A 13772-nucleotide genomic window follows, 5' to 3' on the forward strand; every position below is an offset into this window, starting at 1 on the left:
GACCATATGATGGACGGGCTTATGGAAGTGTAAAGAGTTTTTCTATCTTTACTGTATAAGTTCCGTGAATGAATAAAGTTTAAATCTTGTTCTTGTTTTGAATCTTGCTCTCTTTAAGACTTTTCTTGGTGGTTAATCTTGATTAAAATTTTTCTCTAAATCTCATATTCGTGCATCTTGTAAAATTATCCCAGTTTGCGAGATGAGGACATCTCGCATTTTTTTAAGTGGGGTAGAATGTAAGATTCCTCCCCCAACCCCTTTTTGATGTCTAGTATCTTCCCCTGTAATCAATCCCTCTTCAGAAATATAAAGGCCTTGTTCTAACTGTTTTAGCCTAGAGAGAGAAAAATATGCTAGAGAGAGAATATTCAGATTATGAATATTTTTGGATAGAAAATTAACTCATCTTATTAAAATAAGTTCCCCTGAAATAGAAATTCAAAAAGAATTTTCCAATGTGCAATTGGAATTAATTGGAAATAAGTATAAAGAACCTTAGTCTAAGGGTCTAGATTTTCAGAAATTTTTAGATTATGGTCCAATTAAGGTTCCTATGGGCCAATAGCATCAATCCATGTGTAGGGAGGAGATAAATCCAAATTGTAAAAAGAAAATACCCAAAAATGAGTAAATGCTCACATGAGGTGAAGAGTTGAAAATGTACAAGGTTTATTAGTAAAAAACTATGAGCAATATTAAAATGATTCCATTATGACTCATATGTAAGGAAGGAGAGTTCTTTAAAGGAGGTGCACATTTCACATAAGATGAAGAGTTGAAAATGTACAAGGTTTATTAGTAAATAAACACATATGTAAGGAAGGGGAGTTCTTTAAAGGAGGTGCATATTTCACATAAGATGAAGAGTTGAAAATGTACAAGGTTTATTAGTAAATAAACACATATGTAAGGAAGGGAAGTTCTTTAAAGGAGGTGCATATTTCACATAAGATGAAGAGTTGAAAATGTACAAGGTTTATTAGTAAAAAAACTATGACACATATGTAAGGAAGAGGAGTTCTTTAAAGGAGGTGCATATTTCACATAAGATGAAGAGTTGAAAATGTACAAGGTTTATTAGTAAAAAACTATGAGCAATAAAATTTTGACACATATGTAAGGAAGGGGAATTCTTTAAAGGAGGTACATATTTCACATGCTTGAATGAGTTTTAAACTCAAAAATAATGTGATATTTTTATCTCTCATCTCTCTTGAACCAAACCAAATCAAAATGGAACCAAACCGAATCAAAAAGTAACCAAACTAGGTCCAAATCTAGTCCAAATTCAACCAAACTGACTTGGAAAATTCTAGAATCAGTTGTTTGGTTAGGAGCTCAAATTTTCCTATAAATAGAAGCCTTCCCTTGTTGAAAAAAATATAGTGTCTTATGCTTTGTTACTCTACTCCACCTAAGCCAAATTAGATAGTGTCTTATGCTTTGTTACTCTACTCCACCTAAGCCAAATTAGATAGAGTCTTATGCTTTGTTACTCTACTCCACCTAAGCCAAATTAGATAGAGTCTTATGCTTTGTTACTCTACTCCACCTAAGCCAAATTAGATAGAGTCTTATGCTTTGTTACTCTACTCCACCTAAGCCAAATTAGATAGTGTCTTATGCTTTGTTACTCTACTCTACCTAAGCCAAAATATAGAGTGTCTTATGCATTGTTACTCTACTCTACCTAAGCCAAGAGTTGTGAATTCTTTAATAATTCACTAGTTTTTGATACTTCTCTCTTTCTTCAATCCCCATTGGTGGCTCCATCAACATACTAAACCAATTGATTGGTTGGGGGCCTCTACCGTGAATAAAGAATCAAGCAAATCATAAGGTAAGTATATTGAATTTTGATCTTTCTATAAATTCTCAATGATTCTCTCTTCTCAACCCCTCTCAAGCTTGAGAAGCTTAATTGGTACGGTTTTTTAAATGCTATTGAAGTTAATTGGTGAATAGTAGGGAAGAGTTACATAATTTAATAAATGCTATAGAAGTTAATTTCCATTTATGTTTAAATTCAAATGGTTTTTATGTAATTTCTCTCTCTCTCTCTCAAGAAATGGTCATACTCATGACCCATTCTCAATCCAAATGAAGCTTTTCATAAAGCTTTTCCTTAATCCAAGATTAAGCTATGCTTGAGGCCAAATTAATGGCTTTTTGCTATGCTTTTAGTTTATGCACATTGATGATTCAATCCATTATGGATTGATGATCCAATTAGAGACCATTCTAATTGTTTTCTTAATGATTCAATTAGAGACCATTATGGATTGATGATCCAATTAGAGACCATTCTAATTATATCCTTAATGATAAGCTTTATCCCTTAGAAAAAAAAATTGAGATTTATCAGTCATAGTAGCGGAGCTATGGCAAAATTTTTATAGAAATTACGCATAAAATAAATTCATTCAAAGCATAAAAAGAGGACTTCCTACCATATTCTAGGAACTATCATCCTAGATTAATTAAAAGAATTTTATTATGCATGGAGATATGGATGTATGCTTGTAGATGTAGATGTATAGATGTAGATGTGGATGCGGAGGTGGATGGATGCATGTAGATGTAGATGTATAGATGTAGATGTGAATGGAGATGTGGATGTATGCATGTAGATGTAGATGTATAGATGTGGATGTGGATGTATACATGTAGATGTAGATGTATAGATACGGATGTGGATGTGGAGGTGGATGTATACATGTAGATGTAGATGTATAGATGTAGATGTGGATGTGGAGGTAGATGGATGCATGTAGATGTAGATGTATAGATGTAGATGGGAATGGAGATATGGATGTATGCTTGTAGATGTAGATGTATAGATGTAGATGTGGATGTGGAGGTGGATGGATGCATGTAGATGTAGATGTATAGATGTAGATGGGAATGGAGATATGGATGTATGCTTGTAGATGTAGATGTATAGATGTAGATGTGGATGTGGAGGTGGATGGATGCATGTAGATGTAGATGTATAGATGTAGATGTGAATGGAGATGTGGATGTATGCATGTAGATATAGATGTATGGAGGTGAATGTGAATGTGGATGTGGATGTATGCATAGAGATGTAGATGTATGCATGTAGATGTGAATGTACGCATATAGATGTGGATGTATGGATGTGAATATACGATATGCGATGTGAGGGAATCTGAAGTGATGAGATAGAAATGATGTGATGGGATGAGTATACATATAAATGGAATATGGAATAAGTAATGTAGATTGATGAGGGATAATGTGGAAAAATGAAAGTTAAAATAGAAATTGTGTTGTAAACTGTTTGTAAATACTGTTTGTAAATGCTGTTTGTAAATGATTGTTTTATGTCAAGAATGCTGGGGGGAGCATTTTGACCGTCTTGTGATTAAAGTCGTGATGGTAAAGTTGCAACTGCTGACGGGGAGTCAATGAAGGACGTCTCGCGTAGCAAGGTCGGCCGAGGTCTTGACCAGCCTCGGTGCGATTAAAATGGTGAGCTTCCGGTACGGTGGATGAGGGGCCAAGGAAGCGGCCTATGCGTGAAGCGCTAGGTTACCTGCGAAGGATCCTAGAGGGTGCTGACCATACGGTGCTCGGGCTCTGGGTTGCCTAGGATACCCACGCGTGCGTCGAGGAAGATATTGGAACAGAGTTGGAGTTGTTTTCTGAAATCGAGCATGGATCTGGTTGATTGACCTTGCTGGTCTTCAATGGATGAGTCCATGGCTCCTTATATGGATCTGTTGGTTGATCTTGCTGATCTTCAACGAGAGTCCATCTTGTTAAGTGATTATATTGCCAAGTATTATGGGCTAGGAACTATCGAAACGGCTCCTGAGCGTTCTAGTTGCCAATGATGCCATAGATACTCTGATGAAGGAATGATGGAAAATTAAGAATCAATTGGATAAATTGGAAGATGGTGATCAATGATACTATGGTTTTATTAAAGGATTGTTTTAAACTGGTTGAATCTGGTTGAAAAAGGCAATTTCATATTGGGTGTGTGAGTGGTGTGACTAGTTTTATTTTGCTTGAACATCCGGCTAGGGGGCCTTGGAACTCTTTTCCTTGGTACCCGGGACAAAACCTAACCAAATTTTTAATTGGATCCCATCACTACAGTGGTTGGGCGGTTGGCTAACCCATGGGATTGGATGGGGTTAGGCTGGACTGATGGATCCGTAAATCGAGACTCAAACTTTTGTCTTTACGATAGAAAAAAAAATAAAAATAAATCCCGGACAGAAACTGTTCTATGGATAGGAATCAACCGCTGTGCCTCTTGAATGGGGAAAAAAGCGTTGATCCCAATGATCCAAGTGCAAGTTTCTTCCTTGAACTGACTAAGTATCTTATAGATGTAATCGGATCATCTCGATCAGAAATGATCTTGACTACGTTAGAGTAAAAATTATCCTCGTGGAATCGCCCGTGCTTTCCGGTAGAGGAAGTTTTTTCGGGTTCGGTTTTGGAACAACCGACGGATTAGTCTCTTATCCGGATATCCGTGGGCGAGGCCCCGAGTGTGGGACCCCTATCCCGCGCGAGAAGCGCTACTTCCGCTGCCAGTACCCTGAATCCGTTTCTCGGTGGGAACAGGGATCTTACACAAATGCTCGCATATTTTAGTCACCATTGGTGGAGAATGTTTGGGTACGATGGCATGGGGAAGAGCACATTTTTCCATGGCCTCTCAAGCACCAAGAGACTTGTAAAATCTCCACACCGGCGGGTGCTAATTTCTAATTCAGACATGCTCTGATGGTGACCAAACTTTGCGAGCATGTGGGGGGTATCCCCCACATGCTCGCAAAGTTTGGTCACCATCAGAGCATGTTTAGGTATGTTGGCGTGGGGAAGAGCGGGATTCTCCATGGTTTCTTGGCGTGGGGAAGAGCGGGATTTTCCATGGTTGCCTCTCAAGAACCAAGAAACTTAAAAAATCCGCACTGGGTGCTAATTGCTAATCCAAACAAGCTCTGATGCTGTGAGCAAACTTTGCAAGCATGTGGGGGGACCAACCCCCCACATGCTCGCAAAGTCTGGTACTATACCAAGAGATGGCATGGGGTAGAGCGGGATTTTCCATGGCCTCTTAAGCACCAAGAGACTTCAAAAATCTACACTGGGCACTAATTGCTAATCCAAATATGCTCTGATAGGTGACCTAACTTTGCAATCCTGTGGGGGCGCCCCCCCCCACATGCTCAAAAAGTTTGGTCATCATCGGATCATGTTTAGGTATGAAGGCATGGGAAAGAGCGAGATTTTCCATGGCCTCTCAAGCAGCAAGAGACTTGAAGAATCTCCACTGGGCGCTAATTGCTAATCCAAACATACTCCAATGGGGTAACCAAAATTTGCGAGAATATGGTGGTGGGTCCCCCCACATGCTCGTAAAGTTTGGTCACCATCGGAGCATGTTTGGGTATGCTGGCATGGAGAAGAGCGAGATTTTCAATGGCTTCTCAAAAACCAAGAGACTTGAAAAATCCAAACTAGGGGTTAATCGCTAATCCAAACATGCTCCAGTAGTGACTTTGGGAGACCCACCCCCACATGTTCACAAAGTTTGGTCACTGTCGGAGTATGTTTAGGTACGATGGCATGGGGAAGAGCACAATTTTAAATGGCCTCTCAAGCACCAAGAGACTTGAAACATCTACCCTAGGCATTAATTGGCTAATCCAAACATGCTCCAAAGGTGACCAAAATTTTCCAGCATGTAGGGGGCACCCACACCCACATGCTCGCCCAACAACTGTGGTCACTATCGGAATATGTTTGGGTACGATGGCATGGGGAAGAGCGGGATTTTCCATGGCCTCTCAAGCAACTAGAGACTTGAAAAATGGGCATTGGGCACTAATTTCTAATCCAAACATACTCCGATTGGCGATCAAACTTTGCGATCATGTGGGGGTGGTACCCCCCACATGCTTACAAAGTCTACCCACCATCAAAGCATGTTTGGGTATGTTGGCATGGGGCAGAGCAGGATTTTCCATTTCCTTTGTAGCACCAAGAGACTTGAAAAATCATCATGGAGCGCTAATTGCTCATCCACCAAACATGTTCCAATGGGCAAAAAACTTCTCAAGCATGTGGGGCGGGTCTCCCTAGATGCTCGCAAATTTCGGTCACACCATCGAAGAATGTTTAGGAACGTTGGCATCGGGAAGAGGAGGATTTACTATGGCCTCTTAAGCACCCCAAGAGACTTGTGAAATCTGCACGGGGTGCTAATTTCTAATCAAAAAGTGCTCTAATGGTGACCCCTCTTTGCGAGCATGTGGGGGTGGGTCCCCCCCACATGCTTGCAAAGTTTGGTCACCAATCAGAGCATGTTTAGGTACGATAGCATGGGGAAGAGCGGGATTTTCCATGGCCTCTCAAGCACCAAGAGACTTGAAAAATTCACATTGTGCACTAATTGCTAATACAAACATGCTCCGATAGTGACCAAACTTGCAAGCATTAAGGAGGGACCCACCACCACATCCTCACAAAGTTTGGTCAGAACATGTTTGGGTAGTACAATGGCATGGGGAAGAGCGGGATTTTCCATGGCCTCTCAAGCACCTAGAGACTTGAAAAATCTACCACACTAGGCATTCATTGCTAACCCACGCATGCTCGGATGGTGATCAAACTTTGCGAGCATGTGGGGTGGGTCCACCCCACATGCTTGCAAAGTTTGATCACCATCGGAGCATGTTTGGGTATGTTGGCATGGGGCACAGTGTGATTTTCCATTTCCTCTCAAGCACCAAGAGACTTGAGAAATCCGCACTGGGCAATAAATACTAATCCAAACATGCCTTGATTATGACCAAACTTTCCGAGCATGTGGGGGTGGGTCCCTCCCACATGCTCATCACAAAGTTTGGTCACTATCAGAGGATGTTTGGGTACGATGGCATGGAGAAGACCAGGATTTTCCATGGCCACTCGAGCACCAAAAGACTTGAAAAATGCGCACTCGACTCTAATTGCAAATCCAAACATGCTCCATTGTGCCCAAGATTTACGAGGATGTGGTGTGCATCGGGAAGAGCGAGATTTTCCATGGTCTCTCAAGCACACCAAGAGACTTAAAAGATCTGCACTGGGCACTAATTGGCTAATCCAAACATGGTTTGATGTGTTGACCAAACTTTGCAAGCATGTGGGGGAGACAAACCCCCACATGCTCGCAAAGTTTTGTCACCATCAGAGCAGTATGTTTAGGTATGATGGCGGCATGGGGAAGAGCGGGATTTTCCAGGGGCCTCTCAAGTACCTAGAGACTAGAAAAATCCGCACTGTGGGTGCTAATTGCTAATCCAAACATGCTCCGATGGTGACCAAAATTTTCTAGCATGTGGTGGTGTGTCCCCCCACATGCTTGCAAAGTTTGGTCTCACCACCATCGAAGCATGTGGGGGACCCGCCCCACATGCTTCAAAAATTTGTTTCGCATCGGAGCATGTTTGGATTAGCAATCAGCGCTCATCAGTGATGATTTTTCAAGTCTCTTGGTGCTTGAGAGGCCATGGAAAATGCCACTCTTCTCCATGTCATCGTCGTATCCAAACATGCTTCGATAGTAACCAAACTTTGTGAGCATGTGGGGGTGGGTCCCCCAGAGATGCTTGCAAAGTTTGGTCACCATTGGAGCATGTTTGTATTAGCAATTAGGGCCCAATGCAGATTTTTCAAGTCTCTTTGTGCTTGAGAGGCCACCGAAAATCCCGCTCCTCCCCATGTCATCATACCCAAACATCCTGTGGTGATACTGACCAAACTTTGTGAGCATGTGGGGAGACCCACATGATGGCATGGGGGATCCCCATGCCATCATACCCAAACATCCTGTGATAGTGACAAAACTTTGCGAGCATGTGGGGGGACCCACCGCCACATTGTTAGAAAGTCTAGTCAGCATCAGACCATGTTTGGATTATCAATTAGCACCCGGTGTAGTTTTTTCAAGTCTCTTGGTGCTTTATACCCATGCCAGCATACCCAAACATGCTGTGTAGGTGAGACAAGGCTTTGGGAGCATGTGGGGGGTACCCACCCCCGCATGGATTAGAAATTAGTGCCTAGTGCAGAAATTTCAAGTCTATAGGTGCTTGAGAGGCCATGGAAAATCTTGCTTTTCCCCATGCCATCATACCCAAACAGGCTGCGATAGTGACCAAACTTGGTGAGCATGCGGGGGTGGATCCCTTCTTTGACATGCTTACAAAGTTTGCGCACCATGGGAGCATTTTTGGATTATAAATTAGCGCCCAGTGCAGATTTTTCAAGTCTCTTGGTGCTTGAGAGGCCATTGAAAATCCCGCTCTTCCACGTGCCATCGTACCCAAACATGATCCGATAGTGACCAAACTTCACATGTGGGGGTGGGTTCCCTGCACATGCTTGTAAATTTTGGTACCACTAGAGCATGTTTGGATTAGGGATGAGTCCCGAGTGCGGATTTTTCAAGTCTCTTGGTGCTTGAGAGGCCATGGAAAATCCCGCTCTTCCCCATGCCAACGTACCCAAACATGCTCTGATGGTGACCAAACTTTGCAAGCATTTGGAGGGACCCACCCCTACATGCTCGCAAAGCTTGGTCACCATGAGAGCTTGTTTGGATTTCTCAAGTCTCTTGGTGCTTGAGAGGCCATGGAAAATCTTGCTCTTCCACATGCCATCGTACCCAAACATGCTCCGATGGTGACCAAGCTTGCAAAGTTTCATCACCATCAAAGCATGCTTGCGAAGTTTGGTCACCATCGGAGCATGTTTGGATTAGCAATTAGCGCGCCCACTGTAGATTTCTCAAGTCTCTTGGTGCTTGAGAGGCTCGTGGAATATCCTACTCTTCACGATACCATCGTACATAAACATGCTCGCTAGTGACCAAAATTTGCAGGGGGGCCTGCTTCCACATGCTCGGATAGAGACTTGTTGCTAATCCAAACAAGCTTTGATGGTGACCAAACTTTACGAGCATGTGGGGGTGGGTCCCCCCACATGCTCGCAAAGTTTGGTCACCATTGGAGCATGTTTGGGTACGATGGCATGGGGAAGGGTCCCCCCACATGCTCGCAAAGTTTGGTCACCATTGAAGCATGTTTGGGTATGATGGCATGGTGGGGAAGAGCGAGACTTTCCATGGCCTCTCAAGCACCAAGAGACTTGAGAAATCTGCATTGGGCACTAATTGCTATCAAACCAATGGTGACCATACTTTGCGAGCATGTGGCGGTGGGCCTCCCCACATGCTCGCAAAGTATGGTCACCATTGGAGGATGTTTGGGTATGATGGCATGGGGAAGAGCGGGATTTTCCATGGCCTCTTAAGCACCAAGACACTTAAAAAATTCTGCCACTGGGTGCTAATTTGCTAATCCAAACATTCTCAGATGGTGACCAAACGTTAAGAGCATGTGGGGGTGGTGACCCACACCCACATGCTCACAAAGTTTGGTCACCATTAGAGCATGTTTAGGTACGATGGCATGGAGAAGAGCAGCATTTCCATGGCCTTTCAAGAACCAAGAGACTTCAAAAATCCACCCTCGGCACTAATTTCTAATCCAAACATGCTCCGAATGCTGACCACACTTTGCAATCATGTGGGGGCGACCATTCCCCACATGCTCGTCTTGCAAAGTTTGGTCACCGTCGGCGCAAGTTTGGGTACGATGATATGGGAAAGAGCGGGATTTTCCATTGCCTCTCAAACACCTAGAGACTTGAGAAATCTGCACTAGGTACTAATTGCGAATCCAAACATGCTTTGATGGTGACCAAACTTTGCCCCACATGCTTGCAAGGTTTAGTCACCACCATCGAAGCATATTTGGGTTTGCTGGCATAGGGCAGAGCTATTTCCTCTCAAGCACCAGGAGACTTGCAAAATCCACACACACTGGGTGCTAATTGCTAATCCCAAACATGCTCCGATGGTGACCAAACTTTTCGGGCATGTGGAGGTGGGTCCTTGTCACATGCTTGCAAATTTTGGTCACTATCGGAGTATGTTTGGGTACGATGGCATGGGGAAGAGTGGGATTTTCCATGGCCTCTCAAGCACTAAGAGACTTGAAAAATTTGCACCAGGTGCTAATTGCTAATCCAAACATGCTCCAATGGTGATGATGAAACTTTGCAAGTATGTGGGGAGGGAGCCACCCCCACATGCTCACAAATTTTGGTCATCACCACCATCAGAGAATGTTTGGGTACGATGGCATGGGGAAGAGCGTGATTTTCTATGGCCTCTCAAAGGACCAAGAGATTGAAAAATCCACACTGGCCCGGTAATTGCTAATCTAAACATGCTCCGATGGGGTGACAAAACTTTGCAAGCATGTGGGGGAGGGTCCCCCCCCACATGCTTGAAAAGTTTGGTCAGCATCAAAGCATTTTTGGATTAGCAACAATTAGCACCCAATGTAGATTTTTCAAGTCTCTTAGTGCTTGAGAGGCCATAGAAAATCCCGCTTTTTTCCATGCCATCATACCCAAATATGCCCCGATGGTGACCAAAACTTGCAAGCATGTGGGGGTGACCCACCCCCACATTGTATACCGGGAGATTAATCCGACTGCTACTACAGATGTGAAAGAGTTCAAGGATTGGAACCAAGGAGCCAGAAAAGTTATGTATTGGCTCTCTATCATTGTATACCGGAGATTAATCCGACTGCTACTACAGATGTGAAAGAGTTCAAGGATTGGAACCAAGGAGCCAGAAAAGTTATGTATTGGCTCTCTATCAATATATAGGACACCATGATTGGGCACATATAGGATGCCAAGTCCCCCAAGGAGGTGTGGGACACCTTGGTAAAACTCTATGAAACGAATACCAAGGCACGAAAGATACAGTTGAAGAATGAACTTCATATTGTGGAGAAAAAGAGTATGTCTGTGAATGACTATGTATTGAAGATCAAGGGTATTGTGGAATCCCTTGCATCTATTGGCGTTTCAGTAAATGATGATGATAAGGTGGAAGTCTGCCTACGTGGTCTCGGGCCACAATACAAGGCGTTCAAGACGTCTATTCAGACTCGGGAAAACATTCCCAATTTCATAGATTTGGTGTCTATGTTGATTATAGAAGAGGAGCTTGGGTGAAGACCAACATTCTTCAAAAAACAAAAACAATTCAGAGCAACAGGCCTTCTACACAAGTTCAGGAAGAGGATGAGGTAGAGGAGGCCGTGGACGCGGCCAAGGAGGTGGCTGAACAGGTAATCAGAATTATGGCCAGCAGCAACAACAACAACAGTCCTCCCAGAATTCACAACAACAACACGCAGGTGGAAGAGGCCAATTCAGAGGCAGGGGGAGTCAAAGATGAAAAGATGCAGGGGGGAAGAGAGCTTGAGCTCTTGCAAGCACACACACACACTCACAAAACCCTAATAGAGAACACACAAGGTGAGAGGCTGAAAATCTTCTTCTCCTCTACTCAACACTCAACACACCATATACAAGAATAAGAGTACACACAATATGAAAGGTACTCAACCAATACATACACGGGTTCTCTATAGTGCGAACCCGACTAAATGAGCTGGCGCTATAACTATGCCAGTCTCTAGAATGGCTGTCACACAGCCTGTCATCCCACTGGCCGCATATCTCCCATGATCTCACCAACCATGCCAGTGGTGTAAGTGTGGGGCCTATCCCCCAGGCGGGTCATCAGTGGCCACCGCCTCACTAGACGAGCTCGATATCTCAACACTCCCCCTCGAGCTCAACTCCATCTCATGTACACCAAGTGAAGCCCTGAATCTGCGGAGCTTCTCTGTACCCAATGCTTTGGTGAAGATGTCAGCTACCTGATCCTCTGTGTTGACATAAACAAGGTCAAGGTCTCCTGCCAAGACCTTCTCTCTGACGAAGTGGTAGTGGACCTCTATGTGCTTCGTACGAGCATGAAAGACTGGGTTCCTGGCCAACTGTATACTGCTAATGTTGTCACAGAAAATGACAACTTGTCTATCCACTGATAGACCCAAATCTGCAAGTAGCTTCCTCAACCAAGCTACCTCACATGCTGCCATAGCAGTTCCTCTGTACTCGGCCTCTGTACTGGATAGAGCAACCGTAGGCTGCTTCTTGCTGCTCCAAGTCACAGCAGCACTTCCCAAAGAAAACATGAATCCACTGGTAGATCTTCTATCTGAGATACTACCAGCCCAATCAGCATTTGTGTACCCATGTACATATATCTGTGTCCCAGTCTCATAGAATAGTCCACAATGCAAAGTATACTTCACATACCTCAGTATGCGTCTCACTGCATCCAAATGCAGTTTCCGTGGAACCTGCATAAACTGACTCACCAACCCAACAACATAGCTCAAATCTGGTCTGGTGATCGTCATGTAGATCAAACTTCCTACTATGCGCCTGTACATAGTAGGATCCTCCAAGATCTCTCCTGAATCTGCACTCAACTTGCCATTCTGATCCAATGGCACAGAAATAGGATTAGAGCCTGTCATACCATACTTGGACAACATGTCTAAGCCATACTGTCTCTGCAGTAATCCAATACCATGTGGTGACCTAATCACCTCAATGCCCAAGAAATATCTGAGCTCCCCCAGATCATTCATTTCGAACTTCTGTCTAAGCAAGATCTTTACATCAAAGATCTCTGCATCATGGTCCCCCGTAATGATCAAATCATCTACATAGATGACAACAAACACAACTCCTCTATCACCATGTCTCACATACAATGAGAAATCTGCATTGGCTACATGAAAGCCAATAGTGATAAGATATTCAAAAATCTTGTCAGACCATGCTCTTGGTGCTTGCTTTAAGCCATACAAGGCTTTCTTCAATCTGCAAACATGCTCGGGGTGACCCACATCCTCATATCCAGGTGGCTGCAACATATGTTGAGATATCGAGCTCTAGTGAGGCGGTGGACACTGATGACCCGCCTGGGGGATAGGCCCCACACTTACACCACTGGCATGGTTGGTGAGATCTTGGGTGATATGCGGCCAGTGGGATGACAGGCTGTGTGACAGCCACTCTAGAGACTGGCATAGTTATAGCGCCAGCTCATTTAGTCGGGTTCACACTATAGAGAACCCGTGTATGTATTGGTTGAGTACCTTTCATATTGGGTGTACTCTTATTCTTGTATATGGTGTGTTGAGTGTTGAGTAGAGAAGAAGAAGATTTTCAGCCTCTCACCTTGTGTGTTCTCTATTAGGGTTTTGTGAGTGTGTGTGTGTGCTTGCAAGAGCTCAAGCTCTCTTCCCCCCTGCATCTTTTCATGGTATCAGAGCTTGGTTCGTGCTAAGGGCTGAGCTGCAAGCAAGAGAACCACAGGAAGCGGTACGAGGGTAAGAGCTTCAACTACTCTTCCCTATTGTGTTGGTGACTACACCCTTGTCGGGAGCTCTACGGGAGGCACCGGCAAATGATCTCCGATTGAGGAGCTTTCTTCGCGGGAGTGAAGCTATAGGGCAACTATATAGTCCTTCGGACTGTTAATTTCGGGCCGAAAACGCGTTTCGGGCGCGTCTGGACCTCCGTTTTTCAGAAAGCAGGCGATTTCGAGCACTGCGGGTAAGTCATCGATTCTCTGCAGAACTCTGTTTTAAGAACTGCAGGAAGACAGATTGACTGTGCAGACACTGTGGGTGCTGCAAAGAGGTCTACAGTTGCCATTGGATGTATGTATGTGCATTGAGGTCACTGGTTGTGACATTTGAGTGGACTGCAGTACCGCTGTGCAG

This window comes from Cibotium barometz, chromosome 19, assembly GCF_041138505.1.
Source record: "Cibotium barometz isolate CiBa-2024 chromosome 19, ASM4113850v1, whole genome shotgun sequence".
Classification (NCBI taxonomy): domain Eukaryota; kingdom Viridiplantae; phylum Streptophyta; class Polypodiopsida; order Cyatheales; family Cibotiaceae; genus Cibotium; species Cibotium barometz.